The sequence below is a fragment of the Eumetopias jubatus genome, unplaced genomic scaffold (assembly GCF_037043125.1).
Source record: "Eumetopias jubatus isolate StellerSeaLion01/CBP00866 unplaced genomic scaffold, mEumJub1_p1.0 scaffold_10, whole genome shotgun sequence".
Taxonomy (NCBI): Eukaryota; Metazoa; Chordata; class Mammalia; order Carnivora; family Otariidae; genus Eumetopias; species Eumetopias jubatus.
In genome coordinates this window covers 52,475,745-52,500,977 of record NW_028274816.1, presented here as the reverse complement: position 1 = coordinate 52,500,977, position 25,233 = coordinate 52,475,745, and the positions used below count along the sequence as shown (strand labels likewise).

Genomic DNA, 25,233 nt, shown 5'->3' with positions numbered 1-25,233 from the left:
GATGTAAAAAACTCTACAATTCACAACAACAAGGAAAACAAACTACCCAAGGAAACAACGGGCAAAACACTTGAAGAGACATTTCTCCGAAGATATGCAATGGCCACCAAGCTTCTGAGAATAGGCTCAGCACCAGTAATCATTACAGAAAACAAATCAAAGAACAAAGACATAGCATGTCACACCCTTAGGACGGCCCCTATCAACAACAGCAACCAAAAGAACCCAAAACCCAAACACCGTCAAACAACCTGTGTTGGGGAGGATCTGGAGGCATTGGAACCCCGGGCCGGTGTCGGTGAAAGTGTAAAATGGCCCATCTGCCGTGGAACACGGCGCAGAGTTTCCTCCAAAGGAGGAAATAGACTTACCACGTGATGGAGCAATCTCACTCCTGATTGTACATCCATAAGAATTGGAAGCAACGTTCCCAAGGACACTTGCACATCCCCGTTCGTTGCAGTGTTGCTCTCCAGAGCCAAGCGCCCCGCGTGTCCACACCCAGAGAGGAATGGAGAAAGAAGCTGAGGCATCGACATACAACGCAATGTTCTTCAGTCTTAGCAAAGAAGGCTATTCTGGACGTTCTGCCAAGTGAAATGAGCAAGTCACAGAAAGACAAATACCCTATGCTTCTCCTAGTACGGGGTATGTAAAGTAGTCAAATTTATAGAAACAGAAAGAACTGTGGGATCCAGTGGGGGCAGGGAAGAGGAAACACAGAGCTGTGGGTACAGATCTTCAGTCACAAAATGAATGCCAGAGAGGCGTTGTATGGCAGGGAGAAGAGGTAGAGCCCTGCTGTAGGATACACTGGTGCATGGCTAACGGTAATAGTAAATGTAACGTTATTGTTTCTAACCTACTATACTTTTTAACAGATTTCTTTAAGAGAAAAATTGGGGTGAAGAAGCTGGGGCCTTTGAAACGTTCTTGCCTTCAACGAGGAAGTTCCGGGTGTGACAAATACAAAGAGTTGGTGGGTGAGGTTCATTTCCTGTTCCCAGTCAGGCCGTTTCACCCCAGATGGTTGCTGGTGGGGTCTCTGAGCCCCTCAAGAGCCCACGGTGGGGGAGAGGCTCAAAGCTCCAGGGATTATCGGGAGATAATCGGGAGAAGGGCCGGGCACGGATGGAAACGGGGGTAGAGGAGGTAGCAGTGTGGAAGGGGGACAGATGAAAGGATTCAAGAGAGCTGAGCAACCTCAGATGTGACACTAAAACATAGAAAGAAAGTGGGGCGCCTGGGTGGCTCGGTCGTGAAGCGTCTGCCTTCGGCTCAGGTCAGGAAACCAGAGTCCTGGGATCGAGCCCCGCATCGGGCTCCCTGTTTGGCGTGAGGCCTGCTTCTCCCTCTCCCACTCCCCCTGCTTGTGTTCCCTCGCTCGTTGTTCTAACAGAACAAAGTACACTCGGAGTCTAGTGTAGGGCTCTGTTCTATTCACCTGTCTGATCCTATTTTTTCTTTTCTCTGTCTCTGTGGTGGTTTTTCCCTTTTTTTTTTGTTTGATGTGCTTTATTTTTTTGGTTTTTTCTTGTTGTTGTTCTGTAAAAGTCTTTTCAAATTTTCTTTTTTTAAAAGTCTTTTGAAATGTTTTTTTATCTCTAAAGTTACATTCTATCCTTTCAAGGTATTTAATCATGTTTTTGTACACTTGTAAGTTTTCTTTCTTGACAATTTTGGGGTGCAGTGTCTTCTAACAGAACAAAATACACTCAAAATCTAGTGTTGGGTCTGTTCTATTCACCTGTCTGATCCTATTCTTTTTGCATTTCTGAGTGTGTGTGTGGTTGTTCCCCCCCACCCTTTTTGGGTTTGGTTTGCTTTATTTCTTGTTGTCATTTTTTTTGTTGTTCCCATAAAGTCTTTTTAATTTTCATCTGTATATTTACATTCTGTCATTTCAATGTATTTAATCTTGTTTTTGTATAGAGATAAGTTTTCTTTCTTTACAATTTTGGGATGAAGTGTCTTCTAACAGAAGAAAATACACTCAAAATCTAGTGTATGGCTCTGTTCTAGTCACCTGTCTGATCATAATTTTTTTCTTCATTTCTAGTGTGTGGGGTTGCTTCCCCCCCGCCCCCCCCACACACTTTTTGTTTGTTTGTTTGTTTGTTTTGTTCTGTTAAAGTCTTTTAAATTTAATCTCTAAAGTTACATTCTATCCTTCAAGTTATTTAATCCTGTTTCTGTACATTTGTAAGTTTTCTTTCTTGACAATTTTGGGGTGCAGTGTCTTCTAACAGAACAAAATACACTCAAAATCTAGTGTCTGGCTCTGTTCTAATCACCTGCCTGATCATATTCTTTTCTTCTTTTCTAGTGTGTCTGGCGTGGATTTTTCTTCCCTCCCCCCCTTTTTTTGTTTGATTTGCTTTATTTTTTGTTTTTTTTTTTCTGTTAAAGTCTTCAACTTCTCTTTTTTTAAAAGTCTTTTTAAATGTTTTTTTTTCTCTAAAGTTACATTCTCTCCTTTCAAGGTACTTAATCTTGTTTTGTACATAGGTAAGTTTCCTTTCCTGACAATTTTGGGATGAAGTGTCTTCTAACATCACAAAATACATATCCTTTCAAGATATTGAATCTTGTTTTTGTACATCTGTATGTTTTCTCTCTTTACAATTTTGAGATGCATTTTCTTCTAATACCTGAAATACACTCAAAATCTAGTGTTTGGCTCTTTCTATTCACCTGTCTGATCATATTTTTTTTCTTTGTGTGTGTGTGTGGTTGTTTATTCTTTTTTTTATTCTTCTCCCTCTTTTTTTCTTTGGTTTGCTTTATTTTTTGTTGTTGTTTTTGTCATTTTCTTGTTCTGTTAAAGTTTTTTTAAATATTCATCTCTTAAGTTACATTCTATCCTTTCAAGGAATGGAATCTCATTTTTGTCCATTTGTAAGTTTTCTTTATTCGCAATTATGGGATGCGGTGTCTTCTAACAGAAAAAAATACACTCAAAATCTAGTCTCTGGCTCTGTTCTATTCACCTGTCTGAGCATATTCTCTTTTACATTTCTGTGTGTGTGGTTGTTTTTCTTTTTTTTTCCCTTTTTCTTTTTTTGGTTTAGTTTGTTTTATTTTTTTGTTTTGTCATTCTTTTTCTCTGTTAAGGTCTTTTTAAATTTTCTTTTTTTTCAAGTCTTTTTAAATTTTCTTTTTTTTCTCTAAAGGTACATTTATCCTTTTAAGGTATTTAATCTTGGTTTTGTACATCTATAAGTTCTCTCTCTTTACAATTTTGGGATGCAGTTTCTTCTAATAGACCAAAATACACTCAAAATATAGTGTGTGGCTCTTTCTATTCACCTGACATATTCTTTTTTCTTTTGTGTGTGAGTGATTGTGTTTCCTTTTTTTTTTCTTCTCCCTCTTTATCTGTTGGTTTGCTTTATTCTATCCTTTCAAGGTATTTAATCTTGTTTTTGTACAGATATAAGTTTTGTTTCTTTACAATTTTGGGATGCAGTTTCTTCTAATAGACCAAAATACACTCAAAATCTAGTGTATGGCTCTTTCTATTCACCCGTCTGAGCATATTCTTTTTTTTTAATTTATTTATTTATTCGACAGATAGAGCGCGTAAGTAGGCAGAGTGGCAGGCAGAGGGAGATGGAGAAGCAGGCTTCCCGCTGAGCAGGGAGCCCGAGGGGGAGCTCCATCCCATGATCCTGAGACCATGACCTGAGCCAAAGGCAGACACTTAACGACTGAGCCACCCAGGCGCCCCTCTTTCTCTTTCCTGTAGGAGTAGAGGTAGCATTAGAATGTTTCATGTTTCATCTTTAAAAATCACTCCTACCAATCGATCTAGGTCCAAAATAGTAACTCCATTTGTCTGTTGGTTCATATGGCTACTCAAGCGTTTCTTTCTTTTTCATTCAGTCTGGTCCGTTTTTGTAAATCATCACTGAATATAGGGTTCATTCCAGCAATATAATGAAACAGTACCTATTCAGTGAAATTCACAGCATCAACAACTAAAGGAGGAAAGGCATGTGATTTTGTCGAAAGATACGTTGAAATATATCTGTATGTACACTCTACCTGAAAATAGCCTGAAAATCAAACTGTCCCAAATGACTAATTTCCTCTCCTACACAATCCCCGGGACCTAGAGGAAACGGAGCCCCACTGGCGCTTGGGAGAACAGCAAGGTTCCTCTCAACACACAGTTACTCGTTTACAGAAGAGCCGCAGCACCCAGAGCCAAATGTGAACTTGAGCCTCTCGGTGAGCCGGCACGGGACACAAGCCTTGTCTTGTGAGAAATAGAACTGAACTTCCCCAGAACCGCTTCAACCTCAGCGGGCCGCTGGGACGCGTACAACACGCTGATTGGCCAGGAGCCCTTCCTGCCAGTGAGCAGGCGATGACGCAGCATGACTCCCTGCAGAGAGTATAAAAGGCCGGCCGGCCCGGCGTGATCGTCCTTTCTGCGAGCGGAACAGGCAAGTGTACACACCTTTCTTCTATAATACTTTAACTATGTTCAGTATCAAACACCGGGTCGTGGAATTAGTGGTGGAACTTGTAGCTAACTTTGTCCTGCATAAGATCAGATTGTATGTACCTGAATTATTCAAGACATTACTACAGAACCAGTGGAAGTTCACAGATTGTTTAAAAACTATGTGCCATTTTCTATTGAAGAAGACCCTTATCTATGTCCTGAGCAATCTTGCTTCCATGATACACAAACCGATGGCCGGAGAAGTCTTCCTAAATATGTCATATTATTCTCCACACAAGAAGAGGTTTTCTAAACCCACAGCTGTGATTGTGGTTTAGCTACCCTTAAACACCTAAGCGATCTGGGTTCCTTGGGTGAATACTTAGCACCGGGAGGACAGCAAATTCTAAAAATTGGTCCTATGCACGTCCAACTCTGGACCCAGCCGGTGCCTACGACAAACGGCCACATTCTGACGTGACATAGTTCACAGACGGAAGCTTATTTGCTGATCTCCTCCTCGCGACATCGTCTTTATATCTAGTAAAGCCAGTTATTTATGCCGCACCCATCGTCTTTCTTTCAGAAGAACTTCCCCAAGCCTGCGGGGTTCCCCTTCGTCCACTGTCTCTCCTCCCCCGCTCAGAGCACATTTCCGGTTCCTCTTAAATCTGTGCCTCCCAGATTTCAAAAAAAAAAAAAAAGGTTTTGTTTTGCTTTGCACCCTCAGTTCTTTCTTTTTTGACACAAAGGAGCAAATAAACTTCGTATCAACAAAGAGAGTGTCTGCAGCTTTATTGCCGCGTCCTAGGCTGACTCCTTTCTCCTGTGTGGCTCAGGCTCTGTGGCCAGGATCCGAGGAGGAGTAGGGCAAAACCACGGTGGATGAGAAAGAGAGCTTCAGGCCATGGCGTGGGGTGGGCCGGGGAGGGAGGGGTCCGCAGCCTGGCTGGGATTTGCTGCATGGTGGATGGGGGTGGGGGTGGTTTCTGAGCCGACATCCTGCGGCTCAGCAGCCCAGGGGTTTTAGAGTTATCTCCTCTCCCCAAGAGAAGTTCAAGGTGAGAGAAGTACAAATCATGAACTGGTCGAAGGCGTCTTTACCAGTTGTGGGGCATGTATCCCAAACTTGGCCAGAGTAGAGCCGGCTGGGATGAGGAGTGAGCTGGGGGGGAGAAATAGGGCCCCCGAAACTCAGGTTCCAGGGGACCCACAATGGGGTGTGGGCAGTGGTGAAACTCCGGAGGCTCACGAGAACGCCCCCACCTTGGGTCAGGAGAGACCCCGTGCAGGGGGAAAGGGTGTGAGTGGGGAACCCGGAGGTCCCGGGGCTGACCTGGAAATGTGGAGCCTGCCTGTGTCGGGCTCCCTGCTCAGTGTGAAGTCGGCTTCTCCCTCTCCCTCTCCCTCTGCCCCTTCCCCCACTCGTACTCTCTCTCTCACTCCCACATAAATAAATAAAATCTTGTTGTTGTGTTTTTTTTAAGATTTTATTTATCTATTCATGAGAGACGGGGGGGGGGGGAGAGAGAGAGAGAGAGAGAGAAGCAGAGGGAGAAGCAGGCTCCCAAGGAGCAGGGAGCCCGATGCGGGACTCGATCCCAGGACCTCGGGATCATGACCTGAGCCGAAGGCAGATTCTTAACCATCTGAGCCACCCAGGCGCCCTAAAATCTTGTTTAAAAAGAGTCCATACCCCCAAGTGATGTACACATGCAATCCACATTAAAATCTTAATGGCATTTTGGGCAGGAGGTAGAAAAAAATTCATCCTTCAATTCATATGGTTTCTCAACACACCCCAAGGAGCCAGAACAACCTAGAAAGAGTAGAAGTGCGAGGCTTGGACTTCCCGATTTCAACACGTATTCCTGAGCTACAAGAGACCAAAGAGTGAGGTCCTGGCTTAGACACAGAGACATACACATAGACCAGATGAACAGAACAGAGAGTCCCCAAATTTCAGAGCCTTCCACACGTGGCCAAACGATTTTCCCCAGGGTTCCAATCCCACTCGAATGAGAAAGGACAGTCTCTTCAATGAAAAGCCTTGGGAAGGGCGCCTGGGTGGCTCAGATGGTTAAGCGTCTGCCTTCGGCTCAGGTCATGATCCCAGAGTCCCGGGATCGAGTCCCGCATCAGGCTCCCTGCTCTGCGGGGAGGCTGCTTCTGCCTCTGCCTCTCTCTCTCTCTCTCTCTCTGACTCTCATGAATAAATAAATAAAACATTTTAGAAAAGCCTTGGGAAGACAGGATATCCACATACAAGGAAGGAAAACGGACCCTTCCTTTCTACCATACACAAAAAGTAACGGAAAATAGATAACGCATCTCAACAGAGAACCTAAGACCGTGAAGCTGAGAGAGGAAAAGCGGAGAAAAGCTTCATGACGTTGGATTTGGCACTGATGTCTAGGACGTGACGCCAAAAGCACAGGCAACAAAAGCCACCTAGAAAACCGGGGCCATTTGAAGCTTACAGACTGTTGGCCCTCAGGAGAAACAATCAACTTGGGGAAAAGGGAACCTACACAATGGGGAAAAAGACTTGCAATTCCTATGTCTGTTAAGGGATTCAAATCGAGAAGATGTAAAAAACTCTACAATTCACAACAACAAGGAAAACAAACTACCCAAGGAAACAACGGGCAAAACACTTGAAGAGACATTTCTCCGAAGATATGCAATGGCCACCAAGCTTCTGAGAATAGGCTCAGCACCAGTAATCATTACAGAAAACAAATCAAAGAACAAAGACATAGCATGTCACACCCTTAGGACGGCCCCTATCAACAACAGCAACCAAAAGAACCCAAAACCCAAACACCGTCAAACAACCTGTGTTGGGGAGGATCTGGAGGCATTGGAACCCCGGGCCGGTGTCGGTGAAAGTGTAAAATGGCCCATCTGCCGTGGAACACGGCGCAGAGTTTCCTCCAAAGGAGGAAATAGACTTACCACGTGATGGAGCAATCTCACTCCTGATTGTACATCCATAAGAATTGGAAGCAACGTTCCCAAGGACACTTGCACATCCCCGTTCGTTGCAGTGTTGCTCTCCAGAGCCAAGCGCCCCGCGTGTCCACACCCAGAGAGGAATGGAGAAAGAAGCTGAGGCATCGACATACAACGCAATGTTCTTCAGTCTTAGCAAAGAAGGCTATTCTGGACGTTCTGCCAAGTGAAATGAGCAAGTCACAGAAAGACAAATACCCTATGCTTCTCCTAGTACGGGGTATGTAAAGTAGTCAAATTTATAGAAACAGAAAGAACTGTGGGATCCAGTGGGGGCAGGGAAGAGGAAACACAGAGCTGTGGGTACAGATCTTCAGTCACAAAATGAATGCCAGAGAGGCGTTGTATGGCAGGGAGAAGAGGTAGAGCCCTGCTGTAGGATACACTGGTGCATGGCTAACGGTAATAGTAAATGTAACGTTATTGTTTCTAACCTACTATACTTTTTAACAGATTTCTTTAAGAGAAAAATTGGGGTGAAGAAGCTGGGGCCTTTGAAACGTTCTTGCCTTCAACGAGGAAGTTCCGGGTGTGACAAATACAAAGAGTTGGTGGGTGAGGTTCATTTCCTGTTCCCAGTCAGGCCGTTTCACCCCAGATGGTTGCTGGTGGGGTCTCTGAGCCCCTCAAGAGCCCACGGTGGGGGAGAGGCTCAAAGCTCCAGGGATTATCGGGAGATAATCGGGAGAAGGGCCGGGCACGGATGGAAACGGGGGTAGAGGAGGTAGCAGTGTGGAAGGGGGACAGATGAAAGGATTCAAGAGAGCTGAGCAACCTCAGATGTGACACTAAAACATAGAAAGAAAGTGGGGCGCCTGGGTGGCTCGGTCGTGAAGCGTCTGCCTTCGGCTCAGGTCAGGAAACCAGAGTCCTGGGATCGAGCCCCGCATCGGGCTCCCTGTTTGGCGTGAGGCCTGCTTCTCCCTCTCCCACTCCCCCTGCTTGTGTTCCCTCGCTCGTTGTTCTAACAGAACAAAGTACACTCGGAGTCTAGTGTAGGGCTCTGTTCTATTCACCTGTCTGATCCTATTTTTTCTTTTCTCTGTCTCTGTGGTGGTTTTTCCCTTTTTTTTTTGTTTGATGTGCTTTATTTTTTTGGTTTTTTCTTGTTGTTGTTCTGTAAAAGTCTTTTCAAATTTTTTTTTAAAAGTCTTTTGAAATGTTTTTTTATCTCTAAAGTTACATTCTATCCTTTCAAGGTATTTAATCATGTTTTTGTACACTTGTAAGTTTTCTTTCTTGACAATTTTGGGGTGCAGTGTCTTCTAACAGAACAAAATACACTCAAAATCTAGTGTTGGGTCTGTTCTATTCACCTGTCTGATCCTATTCTTTTTGCATTTCTGAGTGTGTGTGTGGTTGTTCCCCCCCACCCTTTTTGGGTTTGGTTTGCTTTATTTCTTGTTGTCATTTTTTTTGTTGTTCCCATAAAGTCTTTTTAATTTTCATCTGTATATTTACATTCTGTCATTTCAATGTATTTAATCTTGTTTTTGTATAGAGATAAGTTTTCTTTCTTTACAATTTTGGGATGAAGTGTCTTCTAACAGAAGAAAATACACTCAAAATCTAGTGTATGGCTCTGTTCTAGTCACCTGTCTGATCATAATTTTTTTCTTCATTTCTAGTGTGTGGGGTTGCTTCCCCCCCGCCCCCCCCACACACTTTTTGTTTGTTTGTTTGTTTGTTTTGTTCTGTTAAAGTCTTTTAAATTTAATCTCTAAAGTTACATTCTATCCTTCAAGTTATTTAATCCTGTTTCTGTACATTTGTAAGTTTTCTTTCTTGACAATTTTGGGGTGCAGTGTCTTCTAACAGAACAAAATACACTCAAAATCTAGTGTCTGGCTCTGTTCTAATCACCTGCCTGATCATATTCTTTTCTTCTTTTCTAGTGTGTCTGGCGTGGATTTTTCTTCCCTCCCCCCCTTTTTTTGTTTGATTTGCTTTATTTTTTGTTTTTTTTTTTCTGTTAAAGTCTTCAACTTCTCTTTTTTTAAAAGTCTTTTTAAATGTTTTTTTTTCTCTAAAGTTACATTCTCTCCTTTCAAGGTACTTAATCTTGTTTTGTACATAGGTAAGTTTCCTTTCCTGACAATTTTGGGATGAAGTGTCTTCTAACATCACAAAATACATATCCTTTCAAGATATTGAATCTTGTTTTTGTACATCTGTATGTTTTCTCTCTTTACAATTTTGAGATGCATTTTCTTCTAATACCTGAAATACACTCAAAATCTAGTGTTTGGCTCTTTCTATTCACCTGTCTGATCATATTTTTTTTCTTTGTGTGTGTGTGTGGTTGTTTATTCTTTTTTTTATTCTTCTCCCTCTTTTTTTCTTTGGTTTGCTTTATTTTTTGTTGTTGTTTTTGTCATTTTCTTGTTCTGTTAAAGTTTTTTTAAATATTCATCTCTTAAGTTACATTCTATCCTTTCAAGGAATGGAATCTCATTTTTGTCCATTTGTAAGTTTTCTTTATTCGCAATTATGGGATGCGGTGTCTTCTAACAGAAAAAAATACACTCAAAATCTAGTCTCTGGCTCTGTTCTATTCACCTGTCTGAGCATATTCTCTTTTACATTTCTGTGTGTGTGGTTGTTTTTCTTTTTTTTTCCCTTTTTCTTTTTTTGGTTTAGTTTGTTTTATTTTTTTGTTTTGTCATTCTTTTTCTCTGTTAAGGTCTTTTTAAATTTTCTTTTTTTTCAAGTCTTTTTAAATTTTCTTTTTTTTCTCTAAAGGTACATTTATCCTTTTAAGGTATTTAATCTTGGTTTTGTACATCTATAAGTTCTCTCTCTTTACAATTTTGGGATGCAGTTTCTTCTAATAGACCAAAATACACTCAAAATATAGTGTGTGGCTCTTTCTATTCACCTGACATATTCTTTTTTCTTTTGTGTGTGAGTGATTGTGTTTCCTTTTTTTTTTCTTCTCCCTCTTTATCTGTTGGTTTGCTTTATTCTATCCTTTCAAGGTATTTAATCTTGTTTTTGTACAGATATAAGTTTTGTTTCTTTACAATTTTGGGATGCAGTTTCTTCTAATAGACCAAAATACACTCAAAATCTAGTGTATGGCTCTTTCTATTCACCCGTCTGAGCATATTCTTTTTTTTTTTTAATTTATTTATTTATTCCACAGATAGAGCGCGTAAGTAGGCAGAGTGGCAGGCAGAGGGAGAGGGAGAAGCAGGCTTCCCGCTGAGCAGGGAGCCCGAGGCGGAGCTCCATCCCAGGATCCTGAGACCATGACCTGAGCCGAAGGCAGACACTTAACGACTGAGCCACCCAGGCGCCCCTCTTTCTCTTTCCTGTAGGAGTAGAGGTAGCATTAGAATGTTTCATGTTTCATCTTTAAAAATCTCTCCTACCAATCGATCTAGGTCCAAAATAGGAACTCCATTTGTCTGTTGGTTCATATGGCTACTCAAGCGTTTCTTTCTTTTTCATTCAGTCTGGTCCGTTTTTGTAAATCATCACTGAATATAGGGTTCATTCCAGCATATAATGAAACAGTACCTATTCAGTGAAATTCACAGCATCAACAACTAAAGGAGGAAAGGCATGTGAGTTTGTCGAAAGATACGTTGAAATATATCTGTATGTACACTCTACCTGAAAATAGCCTGAAAATCAAACTGTCCCAAATGACTAATTTCCTCTCCTACACAATCCCCGGGACCTAGAGGAAACGGAGCCCCACTGGCGCTTGGGAGAACAGCAAGGTTCCTCTCAACACACAGTTACTCGTTTACAGAAGAGCCGCAGCACCCAGAGCCAAATGTGAACTTGAGCCTCTCGCTGAGCCGGCACGGGACACAAGCCTTGTCTTGTGAGAAATAGAACTGAACTTCCCCAGAACCGCTTCAACCTCAGCGGGCCGCTGGGACGCGTACAACACGCTGATTGGCCAGGAGCCCTTCCTGCCAGTGAGCAGGCGATGAGGCAGCATGACTCCCTGCAGAGAGTATAAAAGGCCGGCCGGCCCGGCGTGATCGTCCTTTCTGCGAGCGGAACAGGCAAGTGTACACACCTTTCTTCTAGAATACTTTAACTATGTTCAGTATCAAACACCGGGTCGTGGAATTAGTGGTGGAACTTCTAGCTAACTTTGTCCTGCATAAGATCAGATTGTATGTACCTGAATTATTCAAGACATTACTACAGAACCAGTGGAAGTTCACAGATTGTTTAAAAACTATGTGCCATTTTCTATTGAAGAAGACCCTTATCTATGTCCTGAGCAATCTTGCTTCCATTATACACAAACCGATGGCCGGAGAAGTCTTCCTAAATATGTCATATTATTCTCGACACAAGAAGAGGTTTTCTAAACCCACAGCTGTGATTGTGGTTTAGCTACCCTTAAACACCTAAGCGATCTGGGTTCCTTGGGTGAATACTTAGCACCGGGAGGACAGCAAATTCTAAAAATTGGTCCTATGCACGTCCAACTCTGGACCCAGCCGGTGCCTACGACAAACGGCCACATTCTGACCTGACATAGTTCACAGACGGAAGCTTATTTGCTGATCTCCTCCTCGCGACATCGTCTTTATATCTAGTAAAGCCAGTTATTTATGCCGCACCCATCGTCTTTCTTTCAGAAGAACTTCCCCAAGCCTGCGGGGTTCCCCTTCGTCCACTGTCTCTCCTCCCCCGCTCAGAGCACATTTCCGGTTCCTCTTGAATCTGTGCCTCCCAGATTTCAAAAAAAAAAAAAAAGGTTTTGTTTTGCTTTGCAGCCTCAGTTCTTTCTTTTTTGACACAAAGGAGCAAATAAACTTCGTATCAACAAAGAGAGTGTCTGCAGCCTTATTGCCGCGTCCTAGGCTGACTCCTTTCTCCTGTGTGGCTCAGGCTCTGTGGCCAGGATCCGAGGAGGAGGAGGGCAAAACCACGGTGGATGAGAAAGAGAGCTCCAGGCCATGGCGTGGGGTGGGCCGGGGAGGGAGGGGTCCGCAGCCTGGCTGAGATTTGCTGCATGGTGGACGGGGGTGGGGGTGGTTTCTGAGCCGACATCCTGCGGCTCAGCAGCCCAGGGGTTTTAGAGTTGTCTCCTCTCCCCAAGAGAAGTTCAAGGTGAGAGAAGTACAAATCATGAACTGGTCGAAGGCGTCTTTACCAGTTGTGGGGCATGTATCCCAAACTTGGCCAGAGTAGAGCCGGCTGGGATGAGGAGTGAGCTGGGGGGGAGGAATAGGGCCCCCGAAACTCAGGTTCCAGGGGACCCACAATGGGGTGTGGGCAGTGGTGAAACTCCGGAGGCTCACGAGAACGCCCCCACCTTGGGTCAGGAGAGACCCCGTGCAGGGGGAAAGGGTGTGAGTGGGGAACCCGGAGGTCCCCGGGCTGACCTGGAAATGTGGAGCCTGCCTGTGTCGGGCTCCCTGCTCAGTGTGAAGTCTACTTCTTCCTCTCCCTCTCCCTCTGCGCCTTCCCCCACTCGTACTCTCTCTCTCACTCCCACATAAATAAATAAAATCTTGTTGTTGTGTTTTTTTTTTAAGATTTTATTTATCTATTCATGAGAGACGGGGGGGGGGGGGAGAGAGAGAGAGAGAGAGAGAGAAGCAGAGGGAAAAGAAGGCTCCCAAGGAGCAGGGAGCCCGATGCGGGACTCGATCCCAGGACCTCGGGATCATGACCTGAGCCGAAGGCAGATGCTTAACCATCTGAGCCACCCAGGTGCCCTAAAATCTTGTTTAAAAAGAGTCCATACCCCCGAGTGATGTACACATGCAATCCACATTAAAATCTTAATGGCATTTTGGGCCGGAGGTAGAAAAAAATTCATCCTTCAATTCATATGGTTTCTCAACAGACCCCAAGGAGCCAGAACAACCTAGAAAGAGTAGAAGTGCGAGGCTTGGAGTTCCCGATTTCAAAACGTATTCCTGAGCTACAAGAAACCAAAGAGTGAGGTCCTGGCTTAGAAAGACATACACATAGACCAGATGAACAGAACAGAGAGTCCCCAAATTTCAGAGCCTTCCACACGTGGCCAAACGATTTTCCCCAGGGTTCCAATCCCACTCGAATGAGAAAGGACAGTCTCTTCAATGAAAAGCCTTGGGAAGGGCGCCTGGGTGGCTCAGATGGTTAAGCGTCTGCCTTCGGCTCAGGTCATGATCCCAGAGTCCTGGGATCGAGTCCCGCATCAGGCTCCCTGCTCTGCGGGGAGGCTGCTTCTGCCTCTGCCTCTCTCTCTCTCTCTCTCTCTGACTCTCATGAATAAATAAATAAAACATTTTAGAAAAGCCTTGGGAAGACAGGATATCCACATACAAGAAAGGAAAACGGACCCTTCCTTTCTACCATACACAAAAAGTAACGGAAAATAGATAACGCATCTCAACAGAGAACCTAAGACCGTGAAGCTGAGAGAGGAAAAGCGGAGAAAAGCTTCATGACGTTGGATTTGGCACTGATGTCTAGGACGTGACGCCAAAAGCACAGGCAACAAAAGCCACCTAGAAAACCGGGGCCATTTGAAGCTTACAGACTGTTGGCCCTCAGGAGAAACAATCAACTTGGGGAAAAGGGAATCTACACAATGGGGAAAAGACTTGCAATTCCTATGTCTGTTAAGGGATTCAAATCGAGAAGATGTAAAACACCCTACAATTCACAACAACAAGGAAAACAAACTACCCAAGGAAACAACGGGCAAAACACTTGAAGAGACATTTCTCCGAAGATATGCAATGGCCACCAAGCTTCTGAGAATAGGCTCAGCACCAGTAATCATTACAGAAAACAAATCAAAGAACAAAGACATAGCATGTCACACCCTTAGGACGGCCCCTATCAACAACAGCAACCAAAAGAACCCAAAACCCAAACACCGTCAAACAACCTGTGTTGGGGAGGATCTGGAGGCATTGCAACCCCGGGCCGGTGTCGGTGAAAATGTAAAATGGCCCATCTGCCGTGGAACACGGCGCAGAGTTTCCTCCAAAGGAGGAAATAGACTTACCACGTGATGGAGCAATCTCACTCCTGATTGTACATCCATAAGAATTGGAAGCAACGTTCCCAAGGACACTTGCACATCCCCGTTCGTTGCAGTGTTGTTCTCCAGAGCCAAGCGCCCCGCGTGTCCACACCCAGAGAGGAATGGAGAAAGAAGCTGAGGCATCGACATACAACGCAATGTTCTTCAGTCTTAGCAAAGAAGGCTATTCTGGACGTTCTGCCAAGTGAAATGAGCAAGTCACAGAAAGACAAATACCCTATGCTTCTCCTAGTACGGGGTATGTAAAGTAGTCAAATTTATAGAAACAGAAAGAACTGTGGGATCCAGTGGGGGCAGGGAAGAGGAAACACAGAGCTGTGGGTACAGATCTTCAGTCACAAAATGAATGCCAGAGAGGCGTTGTATGGCAGGGAGAAGAGGTAGAGCCCTGCTATAGGATACACTGGTGCATGGCTAACGGTAATAGTAAATGTAACGTTATTGTTTCTAACCTACTATACTTTTTAACAGATTTCTTTAAGAGAAAAATTGGGGTGAAGAAGCTGGGGCCTTTGAAACGTTCTTGCCTTCAACGAGGAAGTTCCGGGTGTGACAAATACAAAGAGTTGGTGGGTGAGGTTCATTTCCTGTTCCCACTCAGGCCGTTTCACCCCAGATGGTTGCTGGTGGGGTCTCTGAGCCCCTCAAGAGCCCACGGTGGGGGAGAGGCTCAAAGCTCCAGGGATTATCGGGAGATAATCGGGAGAAGGGCCGGGCACGGATGGAAACAGGGGTAGAGGAGGTAGCAGTGTGGAAGGGGGACAGATGAAAGGATTCAAGAGAGCTGAGCAATCTCAGATGTGACACTAAAACATAGAAGGAAAGTGGGGCGCCTGGGTGGCTCGGTCGTGAAGCGTCTGCCTTCGGCTCAGGTCAGGAAACCAGAGTCCTGGGATCGAGCCCCGCATCGGGCTCCCTGTTCGGCGTGAGGCCTGCTTCTCCCTCTCCCACTCCCCCTGCTTGGGTTCCCTCGCTCACTCGGAGTCTAGTGTAGGGCTCTGTTCTATTCACCTGTCTGATCCTATTTTTTCTTTTCTCTGTCTCTGTGGTGGTTTTTCCCTTTTTTTTTTTTCCTCCTTTTTTTTTTTTGTTTGATGTGCTTTATTTTTTTGGTTTTTTCTTGTTGTTGTTCTGTTAAAGTCTTTTCAAATTTTCTTTTTTTAAAAGTCTTTTGAAATGTTTTTTTTTCTCTAAAGTTACATTCTATCCTTTCAAGGTATTTAATCATGTTTTGTACACTTCTAAGTTTTCTTTCTTGACAATTTTGGGGTGCAGTGTCTTCTAACAGAACAAAATACACTCAAAATCTAGTGTTGGGTCTGTTCTATTCACCTGTCTGATCCTATTCTTTTTGCATTTCTGAGTGTGTGTGTGGTTGTTCCCCCCCACCCTTTTTGGGTTTGGTTTGCTTTATTTCTTGTTGTTGTCATTTTTTTTGTTGTTCCCATAAAGTCTTTTTAATTTTCATCTGTATATTTACATTCTGTCATTTCAATGTATTTAATCTTGTTTTTGTATATAGATAAGTTTTCTTTCTTTACAATTTTGGGATGAAGTGTCTTCTAACAGAAGAAAATACACTCAAAATCTAGTGTATGGCTCTGTTCTAGTCACCTGTCTGATCATAATTCTTTTCTTCATTTCTAGTGTGTGGGGTTGCTTCCCCCCCGCCCACCCCACACACACTTTTTGTTTGTTTGTTTGTTTGTTTTGTTCTGTTAAAGTCTTTTAAATTTAATCTCTAAAGTTACATTCTATCCTTCAAGTTATTTAATCCTGTTTCTGTACATTTGTAAGTTTTCTTTCTTGACAATTTTGGGGTGCAGTGTCTTCTAACAGAACAAAATACACTCAAAATCTAGTGTCTGGCTCTGTTCTAATCACCTGCCTGATCATATTCTTTTCTTCTTTTCTAGTGTGTCTGGCGTTGGTTTTTCTTCCCTCCCCCCCTTTTTTTGTTTGATTTGCTTTATTTTTTGTTTTTTTTTTCTGTTAAAGTCTTCAACTTCTCTTTTTTTAAAAGTCTTTTTAAATGTTTTTTTTTTCTCTAAAGTTACATTCTCTCCTTTCAAGGTACTTAATCTTGTTTTGTACATAGGTAAGTTTCCTTTCCTGACAATTTTGGGATGAAGTGTCTTCTAACATCTCAAAATACATATCCTTTCAAGATATTGAATCTTGTTTTTGTACATCTGTAAGTTTTCTCTCTTTACAATTTTGAGATGCATTTTCTTCTAATACCTGAAATACACTCAAAATCTAGTGTTTGGCTCTTTCTATTCACCTGTCTGATCATATTTTTTTTCTTTGTGTGTGTGTGTGTGGTTGTTTATTCTTTTTTTTATTCTTCTCCCTCTTTTTTTCTTTGGTTTGCTTTATTTTTTGTTGTTGTTTTTGTCATTTTCTTGTTCTGTTAAAGTTTTTTTAAATATTCATCTCTTAAGTTACATTCTATCCTTTCAAGGAATGTAATCTCATTTTTGTCCATTTGTAAGTTTTCTTTATTCGCAATTATGGGATGCGGTGTCTTCTAACAGAAAAAAATACACTCAAAATCTAGTCTCTGGCTCTGTTCTATTCACCTGTCTGAGCATATTCTCTTTTACATTTCTGTGTGTGTGGTTGTTTTTCTTTTTTTTTCCCTTTTTCTTTTTTTGGTTTAGTTTGTTTTATTTTTTTGTTTTGTCATTCTTTTTCTCTGTTAAGGTCTTTTTAAATTTTCTTTTTTTTCAAGTCTTTTTAAATTTTATTTTTTTTCTCTAAAGGTACATTTATCCTTTTAAGGTATTTAATCTTGGTTTTGTACATCTATAAGTTCTCTCTCTTTACAATTTTGGGATGCAGTTTCTTCTAATAGACCAAAATACACTCTAAATATAGTGTGTGGCTCTTTCTATTCACCTGACATATTCTTTTTTCTTTTGTGTGTGAGTGATTGTGTTTCCTTTTTTTTTTCTTCTCCCTCTTTATCTGTTGGTTTGCTTTATTCTATCCTTTCAAGGTATTTAATCTTGTTTTTGTACAGATATAAGTTTTGTTTCTTTACAATTTTGGGATGCAGTTTCTTCTAATAGACCAAAATACACTCAAAATCTAGTGTATGGCTCTTTCTATTCACCCGTCTGAGCATATTCTTTTTTTTTTTTAATTTATTTATTTATTCCACAGATAGAGCGCGTAAGTAGGCAGAGTGGCAGGCAGAGGGAGATGGAGAAGCAGGCTTCCCGCTGAACAGGGAGCCCGAGGGGGAGCTCCATCCCAGGATCCTGAGACCATGACCTGAGCCGAAGGCAGACACTTAACCACTGAGCCACCCAGGCGCCCCTCTTTCTCTTTCCTGTAGGAGTAGAGGTAGCATTAGAATGTTTCATGTTTCATCTTTAAAAATCTCTCCTACCAATCGATCTAGGTCCAAAATAGGAACTCCATTTGTCTGTTGGTTCATATGGCTACTCAAGCGTTTCTTTCTTTTTCATTCAGTCTGGTCCGTTTTTGTAAATCATCACTGAATATAGGGTTTATTCCAGCAATATAATGAAACAGTACCTATTCAGTGAAATTCACAGCATCAACAACTAAAGGAGGAAAGGCATGTGAGTTTGTCGAAAGATACGTTGAAATATATCTGTATGTACACTCTACCTGAAAATAGCCTGAAAATCAAACTGTCCCAAATGACTAATTTCCTCTCCTACACAATCCCCGGGACCTAGAGGAAACGGAGCCCCACTGGCGCTTGGGAGAACAGCAAGGTTCCTCTCAACACACAGTTACTCGTTTACAGAAGAGCCGCAGCACCCAGAGCCAAATGTGAACTTGAGCCTCTCGGTGAGCCGGCACGGGACACAAGCCTTGTCTTGTGAGAAATAGAACTGAAACTCCCCAGAACCGCTTCAACCTCAGCGGGCCGCTGGGACGCGTACAACACGCTGATTGGCCAGGAGCCCTTCCTGCCAGTGAGCAGGCGATGACGCAGCATGACTCCCTGCAGAGAGTATAAAAGGCCGGCCGGCCCGGCGTGATCGTCCTTTCTGCGAGCGGAACAGGCAAGTGTACACACCTTTCTTCTATAATACTTTAACTATGTTCAGTATCAAACACCGGGTCGTGGAATTAGTGGTGGAACTTCTAGCTAACTTTGTCCTGCATAAGATCAGATTGTATGTACCTGAATTATTCAAGACATTACTACAGAACCAGTGGAAGTTCACAGATTGTTTAAAAACTATGTGCCATTTTCTATTGAAGAAGACCCTTATCTATGTCCTGAGCAATCTTGCTTCCATGATACACAAACCGATGGCCGGAGAAGTCTTCCTAAATATGTCATATTATTGTCGACACAAGAAGAGGTTTTCTGAACCCACAGTTGAGTTTGTGGTTTAGCTACCCTTAAACACCTAAGCGATCTGGGTTCCTTGGGTGAATACTTAGCACCGGGAGGACAGCAAATTCTAAAAATTGGTCCTATGCACGTCCAACTCTGGACCCAGCCGGTGCCTACGACAAACGGCCACATTTTGACGTGACATAGTTCACAGACGGAAGCTCATTTGCTGATCTCCTCCTCGCGACATCGTCTTTATATCTAGTAAAGCCAGTTATTTATGCCGCACCCATCGTCTTTCTTTCAGAAGAACTTCCTCAAGCCTGCGGGGTTCCCCTTCGTCCACTGTCTCTCCTCCCCCGCTCAGAGCACATTTCCGGTTCCTCTTGAATCTGTGCCTCCCAGATTTCAAAAAAAAAAAAAGGTTTTGTTTTGCTTTGCAGCCTCAGTTCTTTCTTTTTTGACACAAAGGAGCAAATAAACTTCGTATCAACAAAGAGAGTGTCTGCAGCCTTATTGCCGCGTCCTAGGCTGACTCCTTTCTCCTGTGTGGCTCAGGCTCTGTGGCCAGGATCCGAGGAGGAGGAGGGCAAAACCACGGTGGATGAGAAAGAGAGCTCCAGGCCATGGCGTGGGGTGGGCTGGGGAGGGAGGGGTCCGCAGCCTGGCTGAGATTTGCTGCGTGGTGGACGGGGGTGGGGGTGGTTTCTGAGCTGACATCCTGCGGCTCAGCAGCCCAGGGGTTTTAGAGTTGTCTCCTCTCCCCAAGAGAAGTTCAAGGTGAGAGAAGTACAAATCATGAACTGGTCGAAGGCGTCTTTACCAGTTGTGGGGCATGTATCCCAAATTTGGCCAGAGTAGAGCCGGCTGGGATGAGGAGTGAGCTGGGGGGGAGGAAGAGGGCCCCCGAAACTCAGGTTCCAGGGGACCCACAATGGGGTGTGGGCAGTGGTGAAACTCCGGAGGCTCACGAGAACGCCCCCACCTTGGGTCAGGAGAGACACCGTGCAGGGGGAAAGGGTGTGAGTGGGGAACCCGGAGGTCCCCGGGCTGACCTGGAAATGTGGAGCCTGCCTGTGTCGGGCTCCCTGCTCAGTGTGAAGTCGGCTTCTCCCTCTCCCTCTCCCTCTGCCCCTTCCCCCACTCGTACTCTCTCTCTCACTCCCACATAAATAAATAAAATCTTGTTTAAAAAAAGTCCATACCCCCGACTGATGTACACATGCAATCCACATTAAAATCCTAATGGCATTTTGGGCAGGAGGCAGAAAAAAATTCATCCTTCAATTCATATGGTTTCTCAACAGACCCCCAAGGAGCCAGAACAACCTAGAAAGAGTAGAAGTGCGAGGCTTGGACTTCCCGATTTCAACACGTATTCCTGAGCTACAAGAGACCAAAGAGTGAGGTCCTGGCTTAGACACAGAGACATACACATAGACCAGATGAACAGAACAGAGAGTCCCCAAATTTCAGAGCCTTCCACACGTGGCCAAACGATTTTCCCCAGGGTTCCAATCCCACTCGAATGAGAAAGGACAGTCTCTTCAATGAAAAGCCTTGGGAAGGGCGCCTGGGTGGCTCAGATGGTTAAGCGTCTGCCTTCGGCTCAGGTCATGATCCCAGAGTCTTGGGATCGAGTCCCGCATCAGGCTCCCTGCTCCGCAGGGAGGCTGCTTCTGCCTCTGCCTCTCTCTCTCTCTGTCTCTGACTCTCATGAATAAATAATGAAAACATTTTAGAAAAGCCTTGGGAAGACAGGATATCCACATACAAGGAAGGAAAACGGACCCTTCCTTTCTACCATACACAAAAAGTAACGGAAAATAGATAACGCATCTCAACAGAGAACCTAACACCGAGAAGCTGAGAGAGGAAAAGCGGAGAAAAGCTTCATGACGTTGGATTTGGCACTGATGTCTAGGACGTGACGCCAAAAGCACAGGCAACAAAAGCCACCTAGAAAACCGGGGCCATTTGAAGCTTACAGACTGTTGGCCCTCAGGAGAAACAATCAACTTGGGGAAAAGGGAACCTACACAATGGGGAAAAGACTTGCAATTCCTATGTCTGTTAAGGGATTCAAATCGAGAAGATGTAAAAAACTCTACAATTCACAACAACAAGGAAAACAAACTACCCAAGGAAACAACGGGCAAAACACTTGAAGAGACATTTCTCCGAAGATATGCAATGGCCACCAAGCTTCTGAGAATAGGCTCAGCACCAGTAATCATTACAGAAAACAAATCAAAGAACAAAGACATAGCATGTCACACCCTTAGGACGGCCCCTATCAACAACAGCAACCAAAAGAACCCAAAACCCAAACACCGTCAAACAACCTGTGTTGGGGAGGATCTGGAGGCATTGGAACCCCGGGCCGGTGTCGGTGAAAATGTAAAATGGCCCATCTGCCGTGGAACACGGCGCAGAGTTTCCTCCAAAGGAGGAAATAGACTTACCACGTGATGGAGCAATCTCACTCCTGATTGTACATCCATAAGAATTGGAAGCAACGTTCCCAAGGACACTTGCACATCCCCGTTCGTTGCAGTGTTGTTCTCCAGAGCCAAGCGCCCCGCGTGTCCACACCCAGAGAGGAATGGAGAAAGAAGCTGAGGCATCGACATACAACGCAATGTTCTTCAGTCTTAGCAAAGAAGGCTATTCTGGACGTTCTGCCAAGTGAAATGAGCAAGTCACAGAAAGACAAATACCCTATGCTTCTCCTAGTACGGGGTATGTAAAGTAGTCAAATTTATAGAAACAGAAAGAACTGTGGGATCCAGTGGGGGCAGGGAAGAGGAAACACAGAGCTGTGGGTACAGATCTTCAGTCACAAAATGAATGCCAGAGAGGTGTTGTATGGCAGGGAGAAGAGGTAGAGCCCTGCTGTAGGATACACTGGTGCATGGCTAACGGTAATAGTAAATGTAACGTTATTGTTTCTAACCTACTATACTTTTTAACAGATTTCTTTAAGAGAAAAATTGGGGTGAAGAATCTGGGGCCTTTGAAACGTTCTTGCCTTCAACGAGGAAGTTCCGGGTGTGACAAATATAAAGAGTTGGTGGGTGAGGTTCATTTCCTGTTCCCAATCAGGCCGTTTCACCCCAGATGGTTGCTGGTGGGGTCTCTGAGCCCCTCAAGAGCCCACGGTGGGGGAGAGGCTCAAAGCTCCAGGGATTATTGGGAGATAATCGGGAGAAGGGCCGGGCACGGATGGAAACAGGGGTAGAGGAGGTAGCAGTGTGGAAGGGGGACAGATGAAAGGATTCAAGAGAGCTGAGCAATCTCAGATGTGACACTAAAACATAGAAGGAAAGTGGGGCGCCTGGGTGGCTCGGTCGTGAAGCGTCTGCCTTCGGCTCAGGTCAGGAAACCAGAGTCCTGGGATCGAGCCCCGCATCGGGCTCCCTGTTCGGCGTGAGGCCTGCTTCTCCCTCTCCCACTCCCCCTGCTTGTGTTCCCTCGCTCGTTGTTCTAACAGAACAAACTACACTCGGAGGCTAGTGTAGGGCTCTGTTCTATTCACCTGTCTGATCCTATTTTTTCTTTTCTCTGTCTCTGTGGTGGTTTTTCCCTTTTTTTCTTTTCCTCCCTTTTTTTTTTGTTTGATGTGCTTTATTTTTTTGGTTTTTTCTTGTTGTTGTTCTGTTAAAGTCTTTTCAAATTTTCATTTTTTTAAAAGTCTTTTGAAATGTTTTTTTATCTCTAAAGTTACATTCTATCCTTTCAAGGTATTTAATCATGTTTTTGTACACTTGTAAGTTTTCTTTCTTGACAATTTTGGGGTGCAGTGTCTTCTAACAGAACAAAATACACTGAAAATCTAGTGTTGGGTCTGTTCTATTCACCTGTCTGATCCTATTCTTTTTGCATTTCTGAGTGTGTGTGTGGTTGTTCCCCCCCACCCTTTTTGGGTTTGGTTTGCTTTATTTCTTGTTGTTGTCATTTTTTTTGTTGTTCCCATAAAGTCTTTTTAATTTTCATCTGTATATTTACATTCTCTCATTTCAATGTATTTAATCTTGTTTTTGTATAGAGATAAGTTTTCTTTCTTTACAATTTTGGGATGAAGTGTCTTCTAACAGAAGAAAATACACTCAAAATCTAGTGTATGGCTCTGTTCTAGTCACCTGTCTGATCATAATTTTTTTCTTCATTTCTAGTGTGTGGGGTTGCTTCCCTCCCGCCCCCCCCACACTTTTTGTTTGTTTGTTTGTTTGTTTGTTTTGTTCTGTTAAAGTCTTTTAAATTTAATCTCTAGGGGCGCCTGGGTGGCTCAGTTGGTTGAGCGACTGCCTTCGGCTCAGGTCATGATCCTGGAGTCCCGGGATCGAGTCCCGCATCGGGCTCCCTGCTCGGCGAGGAGCCTGCTTCTCCCTCTAACCCTCCCCACTCTCATGTACTCCTTCTCTCTCTCTCATTCTCACTCTCTCAAAATAAATAAATAAATCTTTAAAAAAAATAAATAAATAAATAAATTTAATCTCTAAAGTTACATTCTATCCTTCAAGTTATTTAATCCTGTTTCTGTACATTTGTAAGTTTTCTTTCTTGACAATTTTGGGGTGCAGTGTCTTCTAACAGAACAAAATACACTCAAAATCTAGTGTCTGGCTCTGTTCTAATCACCTGCCTGATCATATTCTTTTCTTCTTTTCTAGTGTGTCTGGCGTTGATTTTTCTTCCCTCCCCCCCCCTTTTGTTTGATTTGCTTTATTTTTTTGTTTTTTTTTCTGTTAAAGTCTTCAAATTTTCTTTTTTTAAAAGTCTTTTTAAATGTTTTCTTTTCTCTAAAGTTACATTCTATCCTTTCAAGGTACTTAATCTTGTTTTGTACATAGGTAAGTTTCCTTTCCTGACAATTTTGGGATGAAGTGTCTTCTAACATCACAAAATACATATCCTTTCAAGATATTGAATCTTGTTTTTGTACATATGTAAGTTTTCTCTCTTTACAATTTTGAGATGCATTTTCTTCTGCATTGGCTCTTTCTATTCACCTGTCTGATCATATTTTTTTTCTTTGTGTGTGTGTGTGGTTGTTTATTCTTTTTTTTATTCTTCTCCCTCTTTTTTTCTTTGGTTTGCTTTATTTTTTGTTGTTGTTTTTGTCATTTTCTTGTTCTGTTAAAGTTTTTTTAAATATTCATCTCTTAAGTTACATTCTAACCTTTCAAGGTATGTAATCTCATTTTTGTCCATTTTTAAGTTTTCTTTATTCGCAATTATGGGATGCACTGTCTTCTAACAGAAAAAAGTACCCTCAAAATCTAGTCTCTGGCTCTGTTCTATTCACCTGTCTGAGCATATTCTCTTTTACATTTCTGTGTGTGTGGTTGTTTTTCTTTTTTTCTCCCTTTTTCTTTTTTTGGTTTAGTTTGTTTTATTTTTTTGTTTTGTCATTCTTTCTCTCTGTTAAGGTCTTTTTAAATTTTCTTTTTTTTAAAGTCTTTTTAAATTTTATTTTTTTTCTCTAAAGGTACATTTATCCTTTTAAGGTATTTAATCTTGGTTTTGTACATCTATAAGTTCTCTCTCTTTACAATTTTGGGATGCAGTTTCTTCTAATAGACCAAAATACACTCAAAATATAGTGTGTGGCTCTTTCTATGCACCTGATATATTCTTTTTCCTTTGTGTGTGAGTGATTGTTTCCTTTTTTTTTTTCTTCTCCCTCTTTATCTGTTGGTTTGCTTTATTCTATCCTTTCAAGGTATTTAATCTTGTTTTTGTACAGATATAAGTTTTGTTTCTTTACAATTTTGGGATGCAGTTTCTTCTAATAGACCAAAATACACTCAAAATCTAGTGTATGGCTCTTTCTATTCACCCGTCTGAGCATATTCTTTTTTTTTAATTTATTTATTTATTCGACAGATAGAGCGCGTAAGTAGGCAGAGTGGCAGGCAGAGGGAGAGGGAGAAGCAGGCTTCCCGCTGAGCAGGGAGCCCGAGGCGGAGCTCCATCCCAGGATCCTGAGACCATGACCTGAGCCGAAGGCAGACACTTAACGACTGAGCCACCCAGGCGCCCCTCTTTCTCTTTCCTGTAGGAGTAGAGGTAGCATTAGAATGTTTCATGTTTCATCTTTAAAAATCTCTCCTACCAATCGATCTAGGTCCAAAATAGGAACTCCATTTGTCTGTTGGTTCATATGGCTACTCAAGCGTTTCTTTCTTTTTCATTCAGTCTGGTCCGTTTTTGTAAATCATCACTGAATATAGGGTTCATTCCAGCAATATAATGAAACAGTACCTATTCAGTGAAATTCACAGCATCAACAACTAAAGGAGGAAAGGCATGTGAGTTTGTCAAAAGATACGTTGAAATATATCTGTATGTACACTCTACCTGAAAATAGCCTGAAAATCAAACTGTCCCAAATGACTAATTTCCTCTCCTACA

General features: G+C 42.9%; 2 long non-coding RNA genes across 14 annotated transcripts in view; one reads left to right on the top strand and one right to left on the bottom strand.

Moving 5' to 3' along the window:
- Window positions 1-25,233, bottom strand: part of LOC114203534 (uncharacterized) — a 79,283-nt gene that overhangs the window by 28,945 nt on the left and 25,105 nt on the right. For 11 of the 13 annotated variants that reach the window (XR_015769171.1, XR_015769176.1, XR_015769180.1 and 8 more), the window contains 4 exons: window positions 21,162-21,497; window positions 14,451-14,666; window positions 7,412-7,627; window positions 252-587 (listed from right to left, as the gene is read on the bottom strand). This is a non-coding gene — a long non-coding RNA (uncharacterized LOC114203534). The remainder of the gene's footprint in view (window positions 1-251; window positions 588-7,411; window positions 7,628-14,450; window positions 14,667-21,161; window positions 21,498-25,233) is intronic. The other 2 variants (XR_015769170.1, XR_015769172.1) reach the window with 2 other exon arrangements.
- Window positions 16,646-19,313, top strand: LOC148163223 (uncharacterized). The gene is made up of 2 exons (XR_015769181.1): window positions 16,646-18,535; window positions 19,124-19,313. It is a non-coding gene; the product is annotated as an uncharacterized LOC148163223 (long non-coding RNA).